Source organism: Schistocerca nitens, chromosome 10, assembly GCF_023898315.1.
Source record: "Schistocerca nitens isolate TAMUIC-IGC-003100 chromosome 10, iqSchNite1.1, whole genome shotgun sequence".
NCBI classification, from domain to species: Eukaryota; Metazoa; Arthropoda; class Insecta; order Orthoptera; family Acrididae; genus Schistocerca; species Schistocerca nitens.
Window position 1 is genome coordinate 99,221,738 of NC_064623.1, and position 17,163 is coordinate 99,238,900.

A 17,163-nucleotide genomic window follows, 5' to 3' on the forward strand; every position below is an offset into this window, starting at 1 on the left:
TTTTCTTTCTATGTATTCACAGCACATTACACTTGTCTACATTGAGATTCAATTGCCATTCCCTGCACCATGCGTCAATTCGTTGAAGATCCTCCTGCATTTCAGTACAATTTTCCATTGTTACAACCTCTCGCTATACCACAGCATCATCCGCAAAAAGCCTCAGTGAACTTCCGATGTCATCCACAAGGTCATTTATGTATATTGTGAATGGCAACGGTCCTACGACACTCCCCTGCGGCACACCTGAAATCACTCTTACTTCGGAAGACTTCTCTCCATTGAGAATGACATGTTGCGTTCTATTATAAGGGAACTCTTCAATCCAATCACACAATTGGTCTGATAGTCCGTATGCTCTTACTTTGTTCATTAGACGACTGTGGGGAACTGTATCGAACGCCTTGCGGAAGTCAAGAAACACGGCATCTACTTGGGAACCCGTGTCTATGGCCCTCTGAGTCTCGTGGACGAATAACGCGAGCTGGGTTTCACACGATCGTCTTTTTCGAAACCCATGCTGATTCCTACAGAGTAGATTTCTAGTCTCCAGAAAAGTCATTGTACTAGAACATAATATGTGCTCCAAAATTCTACAACTGATCGACGTTAGAGATATAGGTCTATAGTTCTGCACATCTGTTCGACGTCCCTTCTTGAAAACGGGGATGACCTGTGCCCTTTTCCAATCCTTTGGAACGCTACGCTCTTTTAGAGACCTACGGTACACCGCTGCAAAAAGGGGGTCAAGTTCCTTCGCGTACTCTGTGTAGAATCGAACTGGTATCCCATCAGGTCCAGCGGCCCTTCCTCTTTTGTCGCACCTCAAAACTCTTCTGTTCCGGTTTCCCAACAGCTCATGTTTCAGTAGCATACAATGCTGTAACTAAACATACATTCTCAGAAATTCCTCCCTCAAATAAAGGTCTATGTTTGAAACTTCTAGACTTCTTCTGGTCACGAGTGCACTCTTTGCCTGTGTCAGTCTGGCTGTGAGGTGCTCCTTGCTTCGTCTGTTATGTGTTATTTTGCTTTCAGGGTAGCAAAATTCTTGTATTTCGTCTACTTAGGAACAACAGTTTCGACGTTAATGTTATCGTTAATCTCATTCTGCTACATCTCATTACTTTCGTCTTTCTTCAGTTTATTCTCAATCCATAGTCTGTAGTAACTAAGAGTGGTGATTCTGTTCAACACATGCTATAATTCTTCCTCACTTTCACTCAGAATAGTAATGTAATCAGTGAATCTTAGCACTGATATCCTTTCACGTAGAATTTTTATCCAACTGTTGAACCTTGATTTTATTTCCGTCATTGATTCTTTGATGTATACGAGTGTACTGAACCGTACGGGCGAGACACTGCTTCCCTATTTTGTATTCTACTTAGTCAGAGCTCTTCGTTATTGGTCCTCCATTCTTATTGTTCTCTCTGGGTTCTCTACTTACTCCATTTTCCCCATCATTCCCTGTAGGTTAATCCTAATTTTCAGAGCATTTCGAACGCCTTGCACTATAACGCCCTGTAGAACGATTTTTCTGCAGACAAATCCTATCAGCGTACCTTGATTTTTGTTAAGTCTTATTTCCACCATCGATTTGAAACTCAGCTCTGTCTCTCCGCTGCCTTTACCTTTCCTAAAGCCATACTGATCGTCATCTAATAGACCCTCAGCTGTCCGCAGCTCGTGGTCGTGCGGTAGCGTTCTCGCTTCCGGCGCCCGGGTTCCCGGGTTCGATTACCGGCGGGGTCAGGGATTTTCTCTGCCTCGTGATGACTGGGTGTTGTGTGATGTCCTTAGGTTAGTTAGGTTTAAGTAGTTCTAAGTTCTAGGGGACTGATGACCATAGATGTTAAGTCCCATAGTGCTCAGAGCCATTTGAAGACCCTCAGCTTTCTTTTCCATTCTTGTGTATATTATTTTTGTCAGCAACTTTAGGCCGATTGTGCCGTAATTATCGGATTTATCTACTCTTGCTATCTCCGAGATTGTGTGGGATGACACTTTTCCGAAAGTCTGGTGTAGTGTCTCGAGTGCCATACATTCTACACACCAATACGTAGTTTCGTTGTAACTTCTCCCACAGATTTTAGAAATTCTGTAGGAATTTTGTCTATGCCCTCTGCCTTAGTTCAGCTAAATTCTAATACAGATCCCCTATGTCTTCCATATCGACTCCCTTTCTTTTTCTGTCAGGTCGTCAGACAATTGGTCTCCCTTCATTGTAACCTTTCTACCTATTCGTCTTCTCCTCTGCGTTTGGAATTACCACTGGACTCCCAAAGTTGACGCCCTTGTTTAACTCTACCGATGGTTGTTTTGACTTTTCTGTATACGGATGCTTCCTTTCGACGAGTTTGTTCATGTTATTTTACATCAAAGTCATATGCCAAATGGAACTGCGTCAGAGCTAAGGGAACCGTGGTGCGGCAACACGTCTGCGGACACCTCTGCTATGGACTTGAGAGCACGTGACTTGGCCACTGACAGCTCATCTAGCTGTTAGCCTGAGCAGTACAACCGACTGCACTGGATGCTGCGAACACAGTCTAGACTGGAACAACGCGAGGGACAGCGGCTGCTGGGCTGTGTTTAGCACGTACCACACCCTCGCCCCTCCCAATAGTGCTGGCCGTGACTCAGTACTCCTAAAGGAGCGTTACCCGCGGTGAAGCCGACGTCTCGGGAAGAAAGTTTCCGCTCATGTACGAGGGCAGTTCAATAAGTAATGCAACACATTTTTTTTTCTCGGCCAATTTTGGTTGAAAAAACCGGAAATTTCTTGTGGAATATTTTCAAACATTCCCGCTTCGTCTCGTATAGTTTCATTGACTTCCGACAGGTGGCAGCGCTGTACGGAGCTGTTAAAATGGCGTCTGTAACGGATGTGCGTTGCAAACAACGGGCAGTGATCGGGTTTCTTTTGGCGGAAAACCAGGGCATCTCAGATATTCATAGGCGCTTGCAGAATGTCTACGGTGATCTGGCAGTGGACAAAAGCACGGTGAGTCGTTGGGCAAAGCGTGTGTCATCATCGCCGCAAGGTCAAGCAAGACTGTCTGATCTCCCGCGTGCGGGCCGGCCGTGCACAGCTGTGACTCCTGCAATGGCGGAGCGTGCGAACACACTCGTTCGAGATGATCGACGGATCACCATCAAACAACTCAGTGCTCAACTTGACATCTCTGTTGGTAGTGCTGTCACAATTGTTCACCAGTTGGGATATTCAAAGGTTTGTTCCCGCTGGGTCCCTCGTTGTCTAACCGAACACCATAAAGAGCAAAGGAGAACCATCTGTGCGGAATTGCTTGCTCGTCATGTAGCTGAGGGTGACAATTTCTTGTCAAAGATTGTTACAGGCGATGAAACATGGGTTCATCACTTCGAACCTGAAACAAAACGGCAATCAATGGAGTGGCGCCACACCCACTCCCCCACCAAGAAAAAGTTTAAAGCCATACCCTCAGCCGGTAAAGTCATGGTTACAGTCTTCTGGGACGCTGAAGGGGCTATTCTGTTCGATGTCCTTCCCCATGGTCAAACGATCAACTCTGAAGTGTATTGTGCTATTCTTCAGAAATTGAAGAAACGACTTCAGCGTGTTCGTAGGCACAAAAATCTGAACGAACTTCTCCTTCTTCATGACAACGCAAGACCTCACACAAGTCTTCGCACCCGAGAGGAGCTCACAAAACTTCAGTGGACTGTTCTTCCTCATGCACCCTACAGCCCCGATCTCGCACCGTCGGATTTCCATATGTTTGGCCCAATGAAGGACGCAATCCATAGGAGGCACTACGCAGATGATGAAGAAGTTATTGATGCAGTACGACGTTGGCTCCGACATCGACCAGTGGAATGGTACCGTGCAGGCATACAGGCCCTCATTTCAAGGTGGCGTAAGGCCGTAGCATTGAATGGAGATTACGTTGAAAAATAGTGTTGTGTAGCTAAAAGATTAAGGAATAACCTAGTGTATTTCAATGCTCAATAAAACAACCCCTGTTTCAGAAAAAAAATGTGTTGCATTACTTATTGAACTGCCCTCGTACGTTCACCGCTGCATACAGGCGTGAAACGTTGCGGATGCAGAACCTAGAACTAATGACCCATTCTTTCAGCAGATCGTGAACAAAGAGACTTCCCCGCTGTCTAGCAGTCCATATACGTAGAACGTGATGAAATCTGTACGAAACTGCCTGACAAGAGAAGTGAAACACCCAGAAACCTCCGTGAATGTCAGTCTATCTTCGCAGATGCACACAACTACGGCTAGTATTACGTAAATAGCCGGCCGGTGTGGCCGTGCGGTTCTAAGCACTTCAGTTTGGAACCGCGTGACCGCTACGGTCGCAGGTTCGAATCCTGCCTCGGGCATGGATGTGTGTGATGTCCTTAGGTTAGTTAGATTTAAGTAGTTCTAAGTTCTAGGGGACTGATGACCTGAGAAGTTAAGTCCCATAGTGCTCAGAGCCATTCGAACCATATTACGTAAATAAACTGAAGCGACAAAGAAACTGGTATAGGTATACGTATGCAAATACAGAGATATGTAAACAAGTAGAAAACTACGCCGCAGTCGGCAACGCCTATATAAGACAAGTATCTGGTCCAGTTGTTAGATCGGTTACTGCGGCTACAATGGCAGGTTATCAAGATTTAAGTGAGTTTGAACGTGGTGTTACAACCGGCGCAAGAGCGATGGGATACAGCATCTCCGAGGTAGCGATGAAGTGGGGATTTCCCTGTACGACCATTTCACGAGTGTATCGTGAATATCACGAATCCGGTAAATCTCCGACATCAGCGCGAACTGAAAAAGATTATGCAACAACGCAACCGACGACGACTGAAGAGAATCGTTCAAAGTGACAGAAGTGCAACCCTTCCGCAAATTGTTGCAGATGTCAATGCTGGGCTATCAACAAGTGTCAGCGTGCGAACCATTCAACAAAACACCATCCACATCGGCTTTCGTAGACGAAGGCCCACTCGTGTATCCTTGATGACTGCAAGACACAAAGCTTTACACGTCGCCTGGACCCGTCAACACCGACATTGGACTGTTGATGACTGGAAACATGTTGCCTTGTCTGGTTTCAAATTTTATCGAGCGGATGGAACTGTACGGGTATGGAGAGAACCTCATGAATCCATAGACCTGCATGTCAGCAGGGGAATGTTGAAACTGGTGGATGCTCTGTAATGATGTGGGGCGTGTGCAGTTGGAGTGATATGGGACCCTTGATACGTATAGATACAACTCTGACAGGTGACACGTACGGAAGCATCCCGTCTGATCACCTGCATCCATTCATGTCCGTTTGCATTCCGAAGGACTCGGGCAATTCCAGCAGGACAATGCGCCACCCCACACATCCTCAAGTGCTACAGAATGGCTCCAGGAAGACTCTTCTGAGTTTAAACACTTCTTGTAGCCACCCAACTCCGCAGACTTATCTCTTCCCCGTCCTGTTTCTTCTTATATCAGGTCATCAAACAAGATGTCCCCCTTATAGAGGCCATCTATGTACTCTTTGCACCTATCCGGTCTCTCCTCTGCATTTAACTGCGGGACTCCCATTGCACTCTTAATGTTGCCGCCTTTGCTTCAAACTCCATCGGAGGTTGTTTTGACCTTTCCATATGCTTACACACTTGTTTGTTTTTCGATTTCTTCTTTTGTTCAGTCATTTGGCCTTAGCTTCCCTGCACTTCGCGCAAACAAGATATCGATATAATAGGACAAAAAAAGAAAACACATGTATATCAATGTTGTGACATATTGCTATATTTCCGTCAGCTTAAAATAACTGGGGTGTCTGAACAACAAACATTTTCTACAGACCTGAGAGTACTACACACACACATTCATTTTTGCCTGGGATTTTAATGAAACGCTCAAAGCAAAATGTATCAGAAAAATCTGCATATCTGACTAAAGCCACTTATTCAGATTTAACATCAGTTCTGCATTCAAGCAATTTAATATCAAACACCACATTAATTACATTTTCAAACTATGATATTGTTATGTCCGCTTCTTACCCGACCTCGTAGCCAGAAGAAGTATTTTCAATGTGAAAAAGTGGCTTTAGTTAGACGTGAATACTGTTCCGTTCAAATTCGTTTTGACCATCTCACTGTGCTTTTGAAGACTGAACAGGTGTGCAACACAGTCAAGTTTGTTGCTCAGATTGCATACTTATTTGTCCCCCTTCATGAAATAGGACTGAAAATCGCTATTATCATTACGAAGAACCCTTCGCCACACACTGCAGAGAGTAGACCGTACGCGCGTGCCCAGAGGAGCTGGCGGAGCGGTAGCAAGGCCAGGCAGACAGACCACTCGTTCGGCTGCCCTGAAAAGTCACCTGACAGCTAAAGACTCGAACAATATTACCCATTGTATGTTAATTGCCCGCAGAACAGGGAATTAAATGCCTCGGCAGGCACACGCGCTCCTGTCAAAGCTGTCTTCATAACTAAGGCGGCGGGCGCCCCGCTGTTCTGTGGCGCAGAATTCTCAGACGTGATTTCTGCAATCGTTCACGGTGCTTGGCACTGGTATTTAGTCAGTGCTCACCCATAGCACTTCAGCTTGCGCATTAGTCTTATATGCCGCAAGTAATGCAAGTGTTACCTATTTAAGTCTCTAACGGTTTGGATAAAAAGGCACATGCGCACACTCATCATATACGAATCATACACTACTGGCCATTAAAATTGCTACACCAAGAAGAAATGCAGATGATAAACGGGTATTCATTGGACAAATATATTATACTAGAACTGACATGTGATTACATTTTCACGCAATTTGGGTGCATAGATCCTGACAAATCAGTACCCAGAACAACGACCTCAGGCCGTAATAACGGCCTTGATACGCCTGTGCATTGAGTCAAACAGAGCTTGGATGGCGTTTACAAGTACAGCTGCCCATGCAGGTTCAATACGATACCACAGTTCATCAAGAGTAGTGACTCGCGTATTGTGACGAGCCAGTTGCTCGGCCACCATTGACCAGACGTTTCCAATTGGTGAGAGATCTGGGGGCCCGTACAGGACCTGCAACATGCGGTCGTGAATTATCCTGCTGAAATGTAGGGTTTCGCAGGGATCGAATGAAGGGTAGAGCCACGGGTCGTAACACATCTGAAATGTAACGTCCACTGTTCAAAGTGCCGACAAGGCGAACAAGAGGTGACCGAGACGTGTAACCAATGGCACCCCATACCATCACACCGGGTGATATGCCAGTATGGCGATGACGAATACAAGCTTCCAATGTGCGTTAACCGCGATGTCGCCAAACGCGGATGCGACCACCATGGTGCTGTAAGCAGAACCTGGATTCATCCGAAAAAATGACGGATCCTCATTCGTGCACCCAGGTTCGTCGTTGAGTACACTATCGCAGGCGCTCCTGTCTGTGATGCAGGGTCAAGGATAACAGCAGCCACGATCTCCGAGCTGATAGTCCATGATGCTGCAGACGTCGTCGAACTGTTCGTGCAGATGGTTGTTGTCTTGCAAACGTCCCCGTCTGTTGACTCACGGATCGAGACGTGGCTGCACGATCCGTTACAGCCATGCGGATAAGATGCCTGTCATCTCGACTGCTAGTGATACGAGGCCGTTGGGATCCAACACGGCGTTCCGTATTACCCTCCTGAACCCACCGATTCCATATTCTGCTAACAGTCATTGGGTCTCGACCAACGCGAGTATCAATGTCGCGATACGATAAACCGTAATCGCGATAGGCTACAACCCGACCTTTATCAAAGTCCGAAACGTGACGGTACGCATTTTTCCTCCTTACACGAGGCATCACAACAACGTTTCACCAGGCAACGCCGGTCAACTGCTGTCTGTGTACGAGAAATCGGTTGGAAACTATACTCACGTGAGCACGTTGTAGGTGTCGCCACCGGCGCCAACCTTGTGTGAATGCTCTGAAAAGCCAATCATTTGTATATCACAGCATGTTCTTCCTGTCGGTTAAATTTCGCACCTGTAGCACGTCATCTTCGTGGTGTAGCAATTTTAATGGCCAGTAGTGTAGATATACTACACCAGAGGTTCTCCGATTTGCAGCTTCTTCTTTTTTTCTGGGAGAAGGGGGGGAGGATGGTAGGGGGCAAATCAGCCTTCCGACTGTTTCGATGAGACCCACAATAACATAACCTCAGAGTAGTACTTCTTGTAAACAGTGTGGTTTCGGATAATACGTAGGTTACAAGGGAGCTCGTTTCAGAGCCGCATCGCTGAACTGTGGATGTCGATTTAGTGTCATGTAAAGGTAGAGCATGTAACGAAGCCATTAATTTGTTGTTCGTCCTACATAAGAAACTTAGCGCTAGATATCCTACGATTACTGACGTAACTTGGATCACTTAATAAAAGTAATTCTAGTCCAGACTGTACACCAATTAGGTTCCTTTCAGAGTATGCTGATGCAATAGCTCCATACTTAACGATGATATACAACCGCTAGCTCGACGAAACATCCATTCCCAAAGAACTGAAAGCTGCAGAGGTCACACCAATATTCAAGAAAAGTAGTAGAAGTAATTCACTAAATTACAGATCCACTTCGTTAACGTCGATATGCAGCAGGATTTTGGGACATATATTGTATTCGAACATAATAAATTACCTCGAAGAGAACGGTCAATTGACACGGAGTCAACAGGGATTTAGAAGACACCGTTATTGTGAAACACAGCTAGCTCTGCTCACACGAAGTGTTGAGTGCTATTAACCAGGGATGTCAAATTGATTCCGTATTTCTAGAGTTCAAAAAAATGATTCAAATGGCTCTGAGCACTATGGGACTTAACATCTGAGGTCATCATCCCCTAGAACTTAGAACTACTTAAACCTAACTAACCTAAGGACATCACCCACAGCCATGCCCGTTGCAGGATTCGAACCTGTGCCCGTAGCGGTCGCGCGGTTCCAGACTGTAGCGCCTTGAACCGCTCGGCCACACCGGCCGGCTTCTAGAGTTCCAGAAGCTTTTGAAACTGATTAAGATATTTGTGTGATGTGAAAATTGAGACTTGACCCTAAATAAAAAAAGTGTGAGGCACCCACATAAGTGCTAAAAGGAATCAGTTAAACTTCGTTTCCAAGATAAATCAGCCAAACCTGAAGATCGCACGGAAAGATATCGGTATTTGTTTTTTGCCGCGCGCTGTTCAAGATCTAAAATAATAGAGAATTATTGTGGAGGTGGTTCGATAGACCCTCTGCCAGGCCCTTGAATGTGATTTGCAGAGTAGTCACGTAGCTGTAGATGTAGGTGCAGAAAACAGTCCCACTCACTATGCAGTGATTTCTTCTCTGCTGTCTGGTCCGCACACCTTCCCAGTTTATTTATTAGTATGGTTCACATTCAGTTTAAAATTACAGGTGTATAACATTAGTAATGCTATATATAGCAGGAACATGAAAATACAAAACTACATATAAAACTAAATGTAAACATCTAGGTTTCTAATCCATATAAGAGCAATATCATCAGTTTTCATGAGGTCGCTCCAACTCCCCTGGCACGAACGCAGGGAGCACTCATATCTAATGTGCTTGATAGTCTGTTTCGGAGCCTCACAGTTACAAACTGGAGACTCTGTAGCACCCCTTTTGTAAAGGCAGTGCCGGCCGCTGTGGCCGAGCGGTTCAAGGCGCTTCAGTCCGGAACCGCGCTGCTGCAACGGTCGCAGGTTCGAATCCTGCCTCGTGCATGGATGTGTGTGATATCCTTAGGTTAGTTAGGTTTAAGTAGTTCTAAGTCTAGCAGACTGATGACCTCAGATGTTAAGTCCAATAGTGCTCAGAGTAATTTGAACCATTTTTTTTGTAAAGACAGTCTGCGCGTCGTCCATGCCCAGTGCGAGCTCTGTTCAATTTGACCAAGAGTTTCCTGTCGAGTTCTGTGCCAGCAGTATCACAATTATACTTTCGGAACCACTCGCGCTCTTCAGGATTTTCAGTAAGGCGACAGTTCTGATGCCACAGGTCTCTCACCACAGTGTTACTGGCATCCAGCTGTTCTGCTTGCCGTAATGGTGGGTTTCTTGAACGGAGCCTATTTCGTCGTAAACTTTGTGTGTCTTCCTGTATGGATAATTCCAGGTTCTCCTGTAGCTTACGGTATTTCCTAAGCAAGACCTCCCTTCTGTGGAGTGCGGGTGGACAGATGTTGCTCAGCAGAGGAAGCCAATCAGTCGGTGTTGGTTGGATGGCCCCAGTTATTAACCGCATAGTGTGGTTCAACTAGACGTCGGTCAAGTTGGTGTGGCAGCTGTTTAACCACACTGGGGTACAATACTCGGCTGCTGAGAAGACAAACACAATGGATCATGTGCGCAAGGTATATGCGAAGCTCCCCATGTCATTCCACACAACGTTTTAATAATATTGTTACGAGTTTTTATCTTGGTAGCAGTATTTTCAAGATTTTTTCTGTACGAAAGCGTGTGGTCAGGGGTGACACCAAGAACTTAGAGTACTTGTTATGGCAAAGAGTGGTTCCGTTAAGTTTCACTATAAGCTCCACGTTAGCTTGTTTGTTTTTCGGGTGAGATGTACATACTTCAATTTTACTTGTAATGGGTTTAAGTCGCCACTTTCTAAAATAGGAGCTCATAAAGACTAAATGCTCTGTGAGAATTGTTTCCGTTCGTCCCAGATCCTTGGTCCTACGAACAAAAGCGAAATCGTCCGCGTAGCAGAATTTTGTTGACCTGGTAGTGGGGAGATCGGAGATATGTAGGTTGAATAATAGGAGGGCTAACACGGAGCCCTGTGGTACACCATTACTTAATTTCCTCTCCTTGCTCTCAGTTTTTCCCAAATAAACACGGAAATATCTATAGTTTATCACGGTGTTGATGACAGTTACAGTTTTTCGGCATTGGAGTGTTTTTAGTAATTTGTACATCATCGCCTCTCTCCAGACGGTGCTATATGCCGCGGTTAGGTCTACGAACCCGACAATTGTCTTCACGTTTTCTTGGAAACCAGTCACTATGAAAGTTGTTAGGGCCAGTACCTGGACGCAGCAACTTCTCTGTGGCCTGAAACCTGCTGCTCTCCTGGGCTATGTTCCAGAATGAAGCCGCTAATTCTATTATAGATGAGCCTGGCCAAGAGTACGGCTCAAAAGAGAAATTGGTATGAAACTTTGAGTGTGCTTAGCTGGTTTACCTGTTTTCAAAATTGTCACTATTTTTGTTCTCTTCGGCTCACTGGACAGAGATCCACTATCTAGAATGTTTAGAAGAAGCGGACCAGCCTTTTTCTCCCCACCATTACCCGTGTTTATCAGAAATTCCGGGTGTTTGTTATCCAGATCAGGTTAAAAATGAACGATGTTCCTCCACTAGAAAAGCTGCAGCAAAACCAGTAGCATTATGCGAATCCAACGGCTGCAACAGATTTCAGTATCAGGTTAACCGAGCGATCGATTGAAAGGTAGTTTGTGAGAGATAACATTGATTCGTTGACAATTGTTTGATCCAGAAACACTGCCAACTTACGGTATCAAACCGAAAAAACTAATAGCGGAAAGTATTTCAAAACGAATTATCTGTGACAGAATACTTGCCTGCTTAGCTGGGTGCTAACGTGATCGCCTCCCATACAAGCGGCGCCGGGTTCGATTCCCGGCCGGGATGGAGATTTTCTACGCTCGTGGACTGGGTGTTGTGTCGTCCTCATCATCATTTCATCATTATCATGGGCGCGCGAGTCGCTCAATGTGACGTCGAATGAAATAAGAGTTACAATTGGTTGCCGAGCGTCCCCGAATAGGCGCCTCTCGGCCAACGATGCCATACGCTCATTTCCATTTTGCTCGTTCAAATATTACACAATCTGATCACTACGAATATTCAGTTTGCGGTCGCGTCTTGTATAACACGCCATGCAGAGTTATTCAAAAGTCACACTTTACACATTAAAATCGAAATTCCACGTGTTCGTCTTTTGGAAACGTTCGCGTCCGCTTTGCGGCACTTCACGATCAAGTTTTAACCATTATTCCGTCAAATTTTTACATCTATTCAGAGCTCCGTATATCTACGTTCGAACACGATGCTGGCTGAGCTCCGAACTGAACCTAGGCTTCACAAAACAATTCTCCTAGACCACAAAATACGCGCAAATGTTCTGTCCTCTGATTGGCTGATATTCTTCCTAACCAATCCAATATTAGTATTACACTGGGCAGTTTATTTTTCACCAATCACAACTGATAGCTTTCATGAAGAATTTATCAAAACAACAAATTTACAAAATCCACAAATATCAAAATAACTCGCTCTTTAAATAACAAAATCGTCGTAAAATGTACCATGTTTTCTCAGTCCCCTAAATTGGCTAGTTGCAATTTACAATTTTCCCTGAGTACGATTCACTCTTTCATTACACAGTTCTCACGCTAGCGTATACTCCATTTAGAAACATAATAATATTCATTTATTTAACCCTAGGACGCCCGAGCCTTTTTTTCTAACTTGGATGCCTAAGGGGGGGGGGGGGTTAGGCGAGCCCACAGGTATTAAATAAGTTTACTGACGAAAAATTACAACTTTCAAAATGGTTTATGTATTTTAACTAAGGCATCGGTTTATAAATGTGGTTAATTGTTATAAATATTGGATTGAGTGAATAAAAAATTGACATATTACAATACAAAATACAGATGTTTTCATATACAATACACTACTCTGAGGCCTCAACTTCAAGGCAAGAGAGACACTTCACAATTTTTTCTGAATGTGTGTTACACACATGTTTATGACACTGTCCACAATACTGTTTTGGTTTACTTAGATTGTTGTATTTCTGCTTCTTTGTTTTAGCTTTTTTACACAAACATGGCACCGACCTTTCCCTGCAGGAAGCTGACGTGCTTATGTTGTCACTTCTTTGATTTTCGTTTCTAGAATAGTCTCCATTGATTGAACAATTTGGTTAGATAACCTTCTTGCATTGGCACTTCTTTCTTCTACCTGCAATTTCACTAGTTCCATCCCAGCTTGCAGAAGATAAAGTTTCCGTTTGTTGTGTTTCTTTTCATTCCATCTTGGATGTTGCTGGATGAATATGGTGGTTGCATTGATAGCACAAATTTCGATGAGAGAGTAAAATACAGATAGAGTAGGTGTACATACGCGCCATTTGATCAATGGTATCAATTCCACCTTTAGTGGAATAATAATATGCATTTATCTCGGTTTAATTCTTCTCTCCTCCAACAGTGCCTTTATCTTGGTGCATTGTTGACAACACCAGTAAGTTCTTACTTGGTTTCGTTTTTGCTGTATAGGACACCAGAGTTACTGGAGGCCTACATGTTGGGAACTGCACTAACTCACTGCAAGTTTACAAGATAAATAACAGCTGACTGACATCAACAATCACTTCCTCTGAAAGTAAACCGATTATTGTGAATATCAAGGATACCAAGCAACAAGAAACTAACTTGCATTGTTGTGGAGACGAGAAATACAAAATCCTACTAAGGGAAATTTTCTATAGCATGGAAGCCTAAGGGGAGGGGGGGGGGGTTTGTTGGACCCATAATAAGTTTATTTATTTTTTCTTTCAAAGCAGGAATTTTCTATAAAATATATTGACTCTAACGTTTCATAAAATAGCCAACAAACAATAACTCAAAGGGAATATGTAGTATGAAAGTTACTTGGGCAAAAGCAGGGGACATAAAAAAATTGTGGGTTCAACAACACCCCCCCCCCTTAGGCGTCCTAGGGTTAATACTTCGCATTCACACTAATAACTAAACAAATTAGTAATAATTGATGAAAGTCGCAATAATCGAAAGAAATATAGTTTTCTTTCCCAAATATACAATTTTAACTACTTGACAATTTCATAGTCGGTAAGATGCTGACAGCTTTCGGCCACAGACGAAAGTGAAACCTGATAGTCAAGGAAAGGCAGGATTCGGTTACGATTGTGGACGGGGCCGTAATCAATTACTATTGGTTGCCTTTTACAGTTACACACATTTATTTTTAAAACAGTAATTCCAGGCTCAACAATAAATAAAAACAATACCACACGTTATTAATGAAGGAATAAGCAACTGTGTAAATAATAGTGTTTTCAGTGCGTTACAATTTAGCAAATCACCATAAAATACAGATCATGTTGTTGTTGTTTTTTTTTTTTTTAAAAAAAAAAGCTACTGCGATGATGGCTGAAGGCCTTACAAGCCAAGAATGGCAATAAATTAAAAATCTTTAAGAACTCGATGCAGTTACAACTTACAGGTATTGAAATTTTAAGGTAAGTGGCCACTAACACAGCAGAAGGTATCAGACGCCAGGAATGGCAGTAAATAAGGTTTTAAGGCTTACTGCTAAAATACAAATACAGAATTATTTTTTTCAAAGCAAATGATCACAATCACGGCTGAAGGCTTTACACGCCAGGAACAGCAATTATATAAAGAATTTAGAAACCTGCTGTAAAAACAGCAAATACAAGCAAAGGTTAATTAAAAGAAACAAGTAAGTGACCACCAAACGGGTGAAAATAAGATGATAGTAACCTTGTAACACAATCCTTACACTGCTAGATCTATTCCAGAAGACGACCGGAACTATTAACTAGACATACATAACCTTTAATGTAGGCATTACAAGGTATGGTAATAAATAATACAATAATAAACACAAGGACCAGTCACAGACGGTGCTCCAGGAATCGACCTCTGAGAAGGTACGGCAACAAACACTTTCGCGAACGATGAGATAGGCAGCCAAGATTTGCATTCACTTCGCAAGATGGTAACTCAGACTAGTACAGTCTAATGAAGGGCTAATTATAATCTTGCTGAAGCTACCTGACGTCCGATAAACCAAATGCAATGATGGAACAATACGTCAAAGCCGGAACCGGCGGTCTGCACTACATCCACAGAATACTGTGTTTACAGCACCTGGAACGAGAAAAGAATCACTAACATATTTCCATCCGATTCCACAAACCCGAAAATCTGAACACACAAGTCACAGTACAGAACACCAGACAAACTAACAGTAACTAAAACGCCACTCGATTTGCGGGCGAGGCAAAACTGAAATATAACCAACCAGTATCAGCAACCACACGTCATTCTGGGAACAATCGCAAAGTGAGCCAAAACCAAGTACCAAATGAGTGACATCAAATTCGTTAGGCACACAAACGCACACTGAACTGACTGCAACAACTCTGACGACGGTTGGCAGAATGAAACAAATCTCTTCACTGCTTTATTAATTCACAGTTGAGTAACCACATTGTCTAATCACTGAGCCAAGTGCTTTTAATACAGTAGGGTGTTCAAGTACTGAGCGGTACGCAGATCACCAAACTGCACATGATGGCACGATGATAATGTGTCACAACATCACACATGTACTATGGGGCCCACACGGGTGACTGACTCTGCTCTACTTGTATTGGAATGCACTCCTCTTAAAGCTTGCTGGATCTGGTTTACGACAAGGACGTGCACCCTCGTGATCACAGCCCTTCCATCCGGCAGTCCATGCATGCCGCCAGCGGTCCCAGCGTGTTTCCACGCTGCGCAGACCTGGCTCCTCAACCGAACTGCCACACTCACACAACACGGAAAAACCACGACGTCGCCCCAAAGATAGGGCAACAGTTACTACATATCGGTAACCGCCGCTGCTGCCACTGTCTGACAGGCAACGCTTGCGAAACGAGTGGCGCCAGTCGGGATGAGAAGAAGACAAACAACTGCAACCATGCCAACTAAATGATACGGTCTGGCCTCCAACAAAGGACGGAAACCTACAAACAGCACCAACGCGAGCCGCAGCACGGCTCAGAAACTACTTGCAGCTAGCTACTGGATCAGAGCGCATCTATCATGCGATAACAATGACTCATTGTATGCAGCTGTCTGCCTCTACCTTCTCCTACTTTATACACACAGGCGCGCCGCAAGACGCTACGCCTCACGCAGGTGCGACCAGCTTACTCAGTTTGTCTTGCACGGTGGCCTGTTGAAGAGTAGTGCCTCTGAATTTTTGATGTGAAACTGTTGAAGCTTTTCGAATAAAAGAAACGTTATTAACATTCTACATCATTATTCTTCACGTGTACATATTTGCAGCCCTCTGCCGCAAGAGGACTCCGAAATGTATCGTGTTACATGGCGATGTGTACGTATCTCTGTCGGTGCGTGAGAAACAGTGTGCTGTATCCGAGCTTGGAATTCAAAGAGTTCGTCCACACATGGCCCACGGTCTACTTCAGCATGACAATGCAAGACCACATACGAGAGCTGCAACAATCAGACGCCTTCGGTTTACTGCCATCGATCACATCCATACAATAACGCCGTGGCCCCATCCTATTTTTACCTGTTTCCAAGCCGGCCGCTGGTGGCCGAGCGGTTCTGGCGCTACAGTCTGGAACCGCGCGACCGCTACGGTCGCAGGTTCGAATCCTGCCTCGGGCATGGATGTGTGTGTTGTCCTTAGGTTAGTTAGCTTTAAGTAGTTCTAAGTTCTAGGGGACTTATGACCTCAGCAGTTGAGTCCCATAGTGCTCAGAGCCATTTGAACCATTTTGAACCTGTTTCCAAAACATAATGAACGCGTACGAGGACTCCACTTTGGTTGTGATGAAGCGGTCCAGGCAGAAGTGAGGTTCAGATTCCGACAACAAAGTAAAACGTTCTACAGCGACGGTATCAACAAACTGGACTCTCGTTGGGAGAAATGTGTTCGGCGCTACGGTGACTATGTTGAGAAAAGAATATGTAGACATGAAGAATAAATGTGTAAAGCGTAAACACAGAGTGTTTGATTTTAAAAACATTACGTAATCTTACAAAAAAATTAGCAGACATTATTTTTCAGCACGCTTTTTCTAATCTTTGTCGTAGTCTCCACCAGCAATCTCCAACTTAGATTCTTTGAAGGACAGAGCTCCCATGCATAAAACAGCTTCAAATGTCTAATTACGTTACAAATACTTGATCGTAAGCATATAAATCTTTACGGTTGAAGACGCAACAGTCTATGTTGGTTTTATTTGTTTGTCGGAAGGCGATAAGTGTTTCCATAATCAAAAACTGGATGAGTATAGTCTGGGCAA

General features: G+C 44.1%; 1 protein-coding gene across 3 annotated transcripts in view; it reads right to left on the bottom strand.

Annotated features, from left to right (window-relative positions):
- The window catches only part of LOC126210051 (uncharacterized), an 895,609-nt gene that overhangs the window by 316,164 nt on the left and 562,282 nt on the right, over positions 1–17,163 (bottom strand). The gene's annotated exons all lie outside the window — the stretch shown is intronic.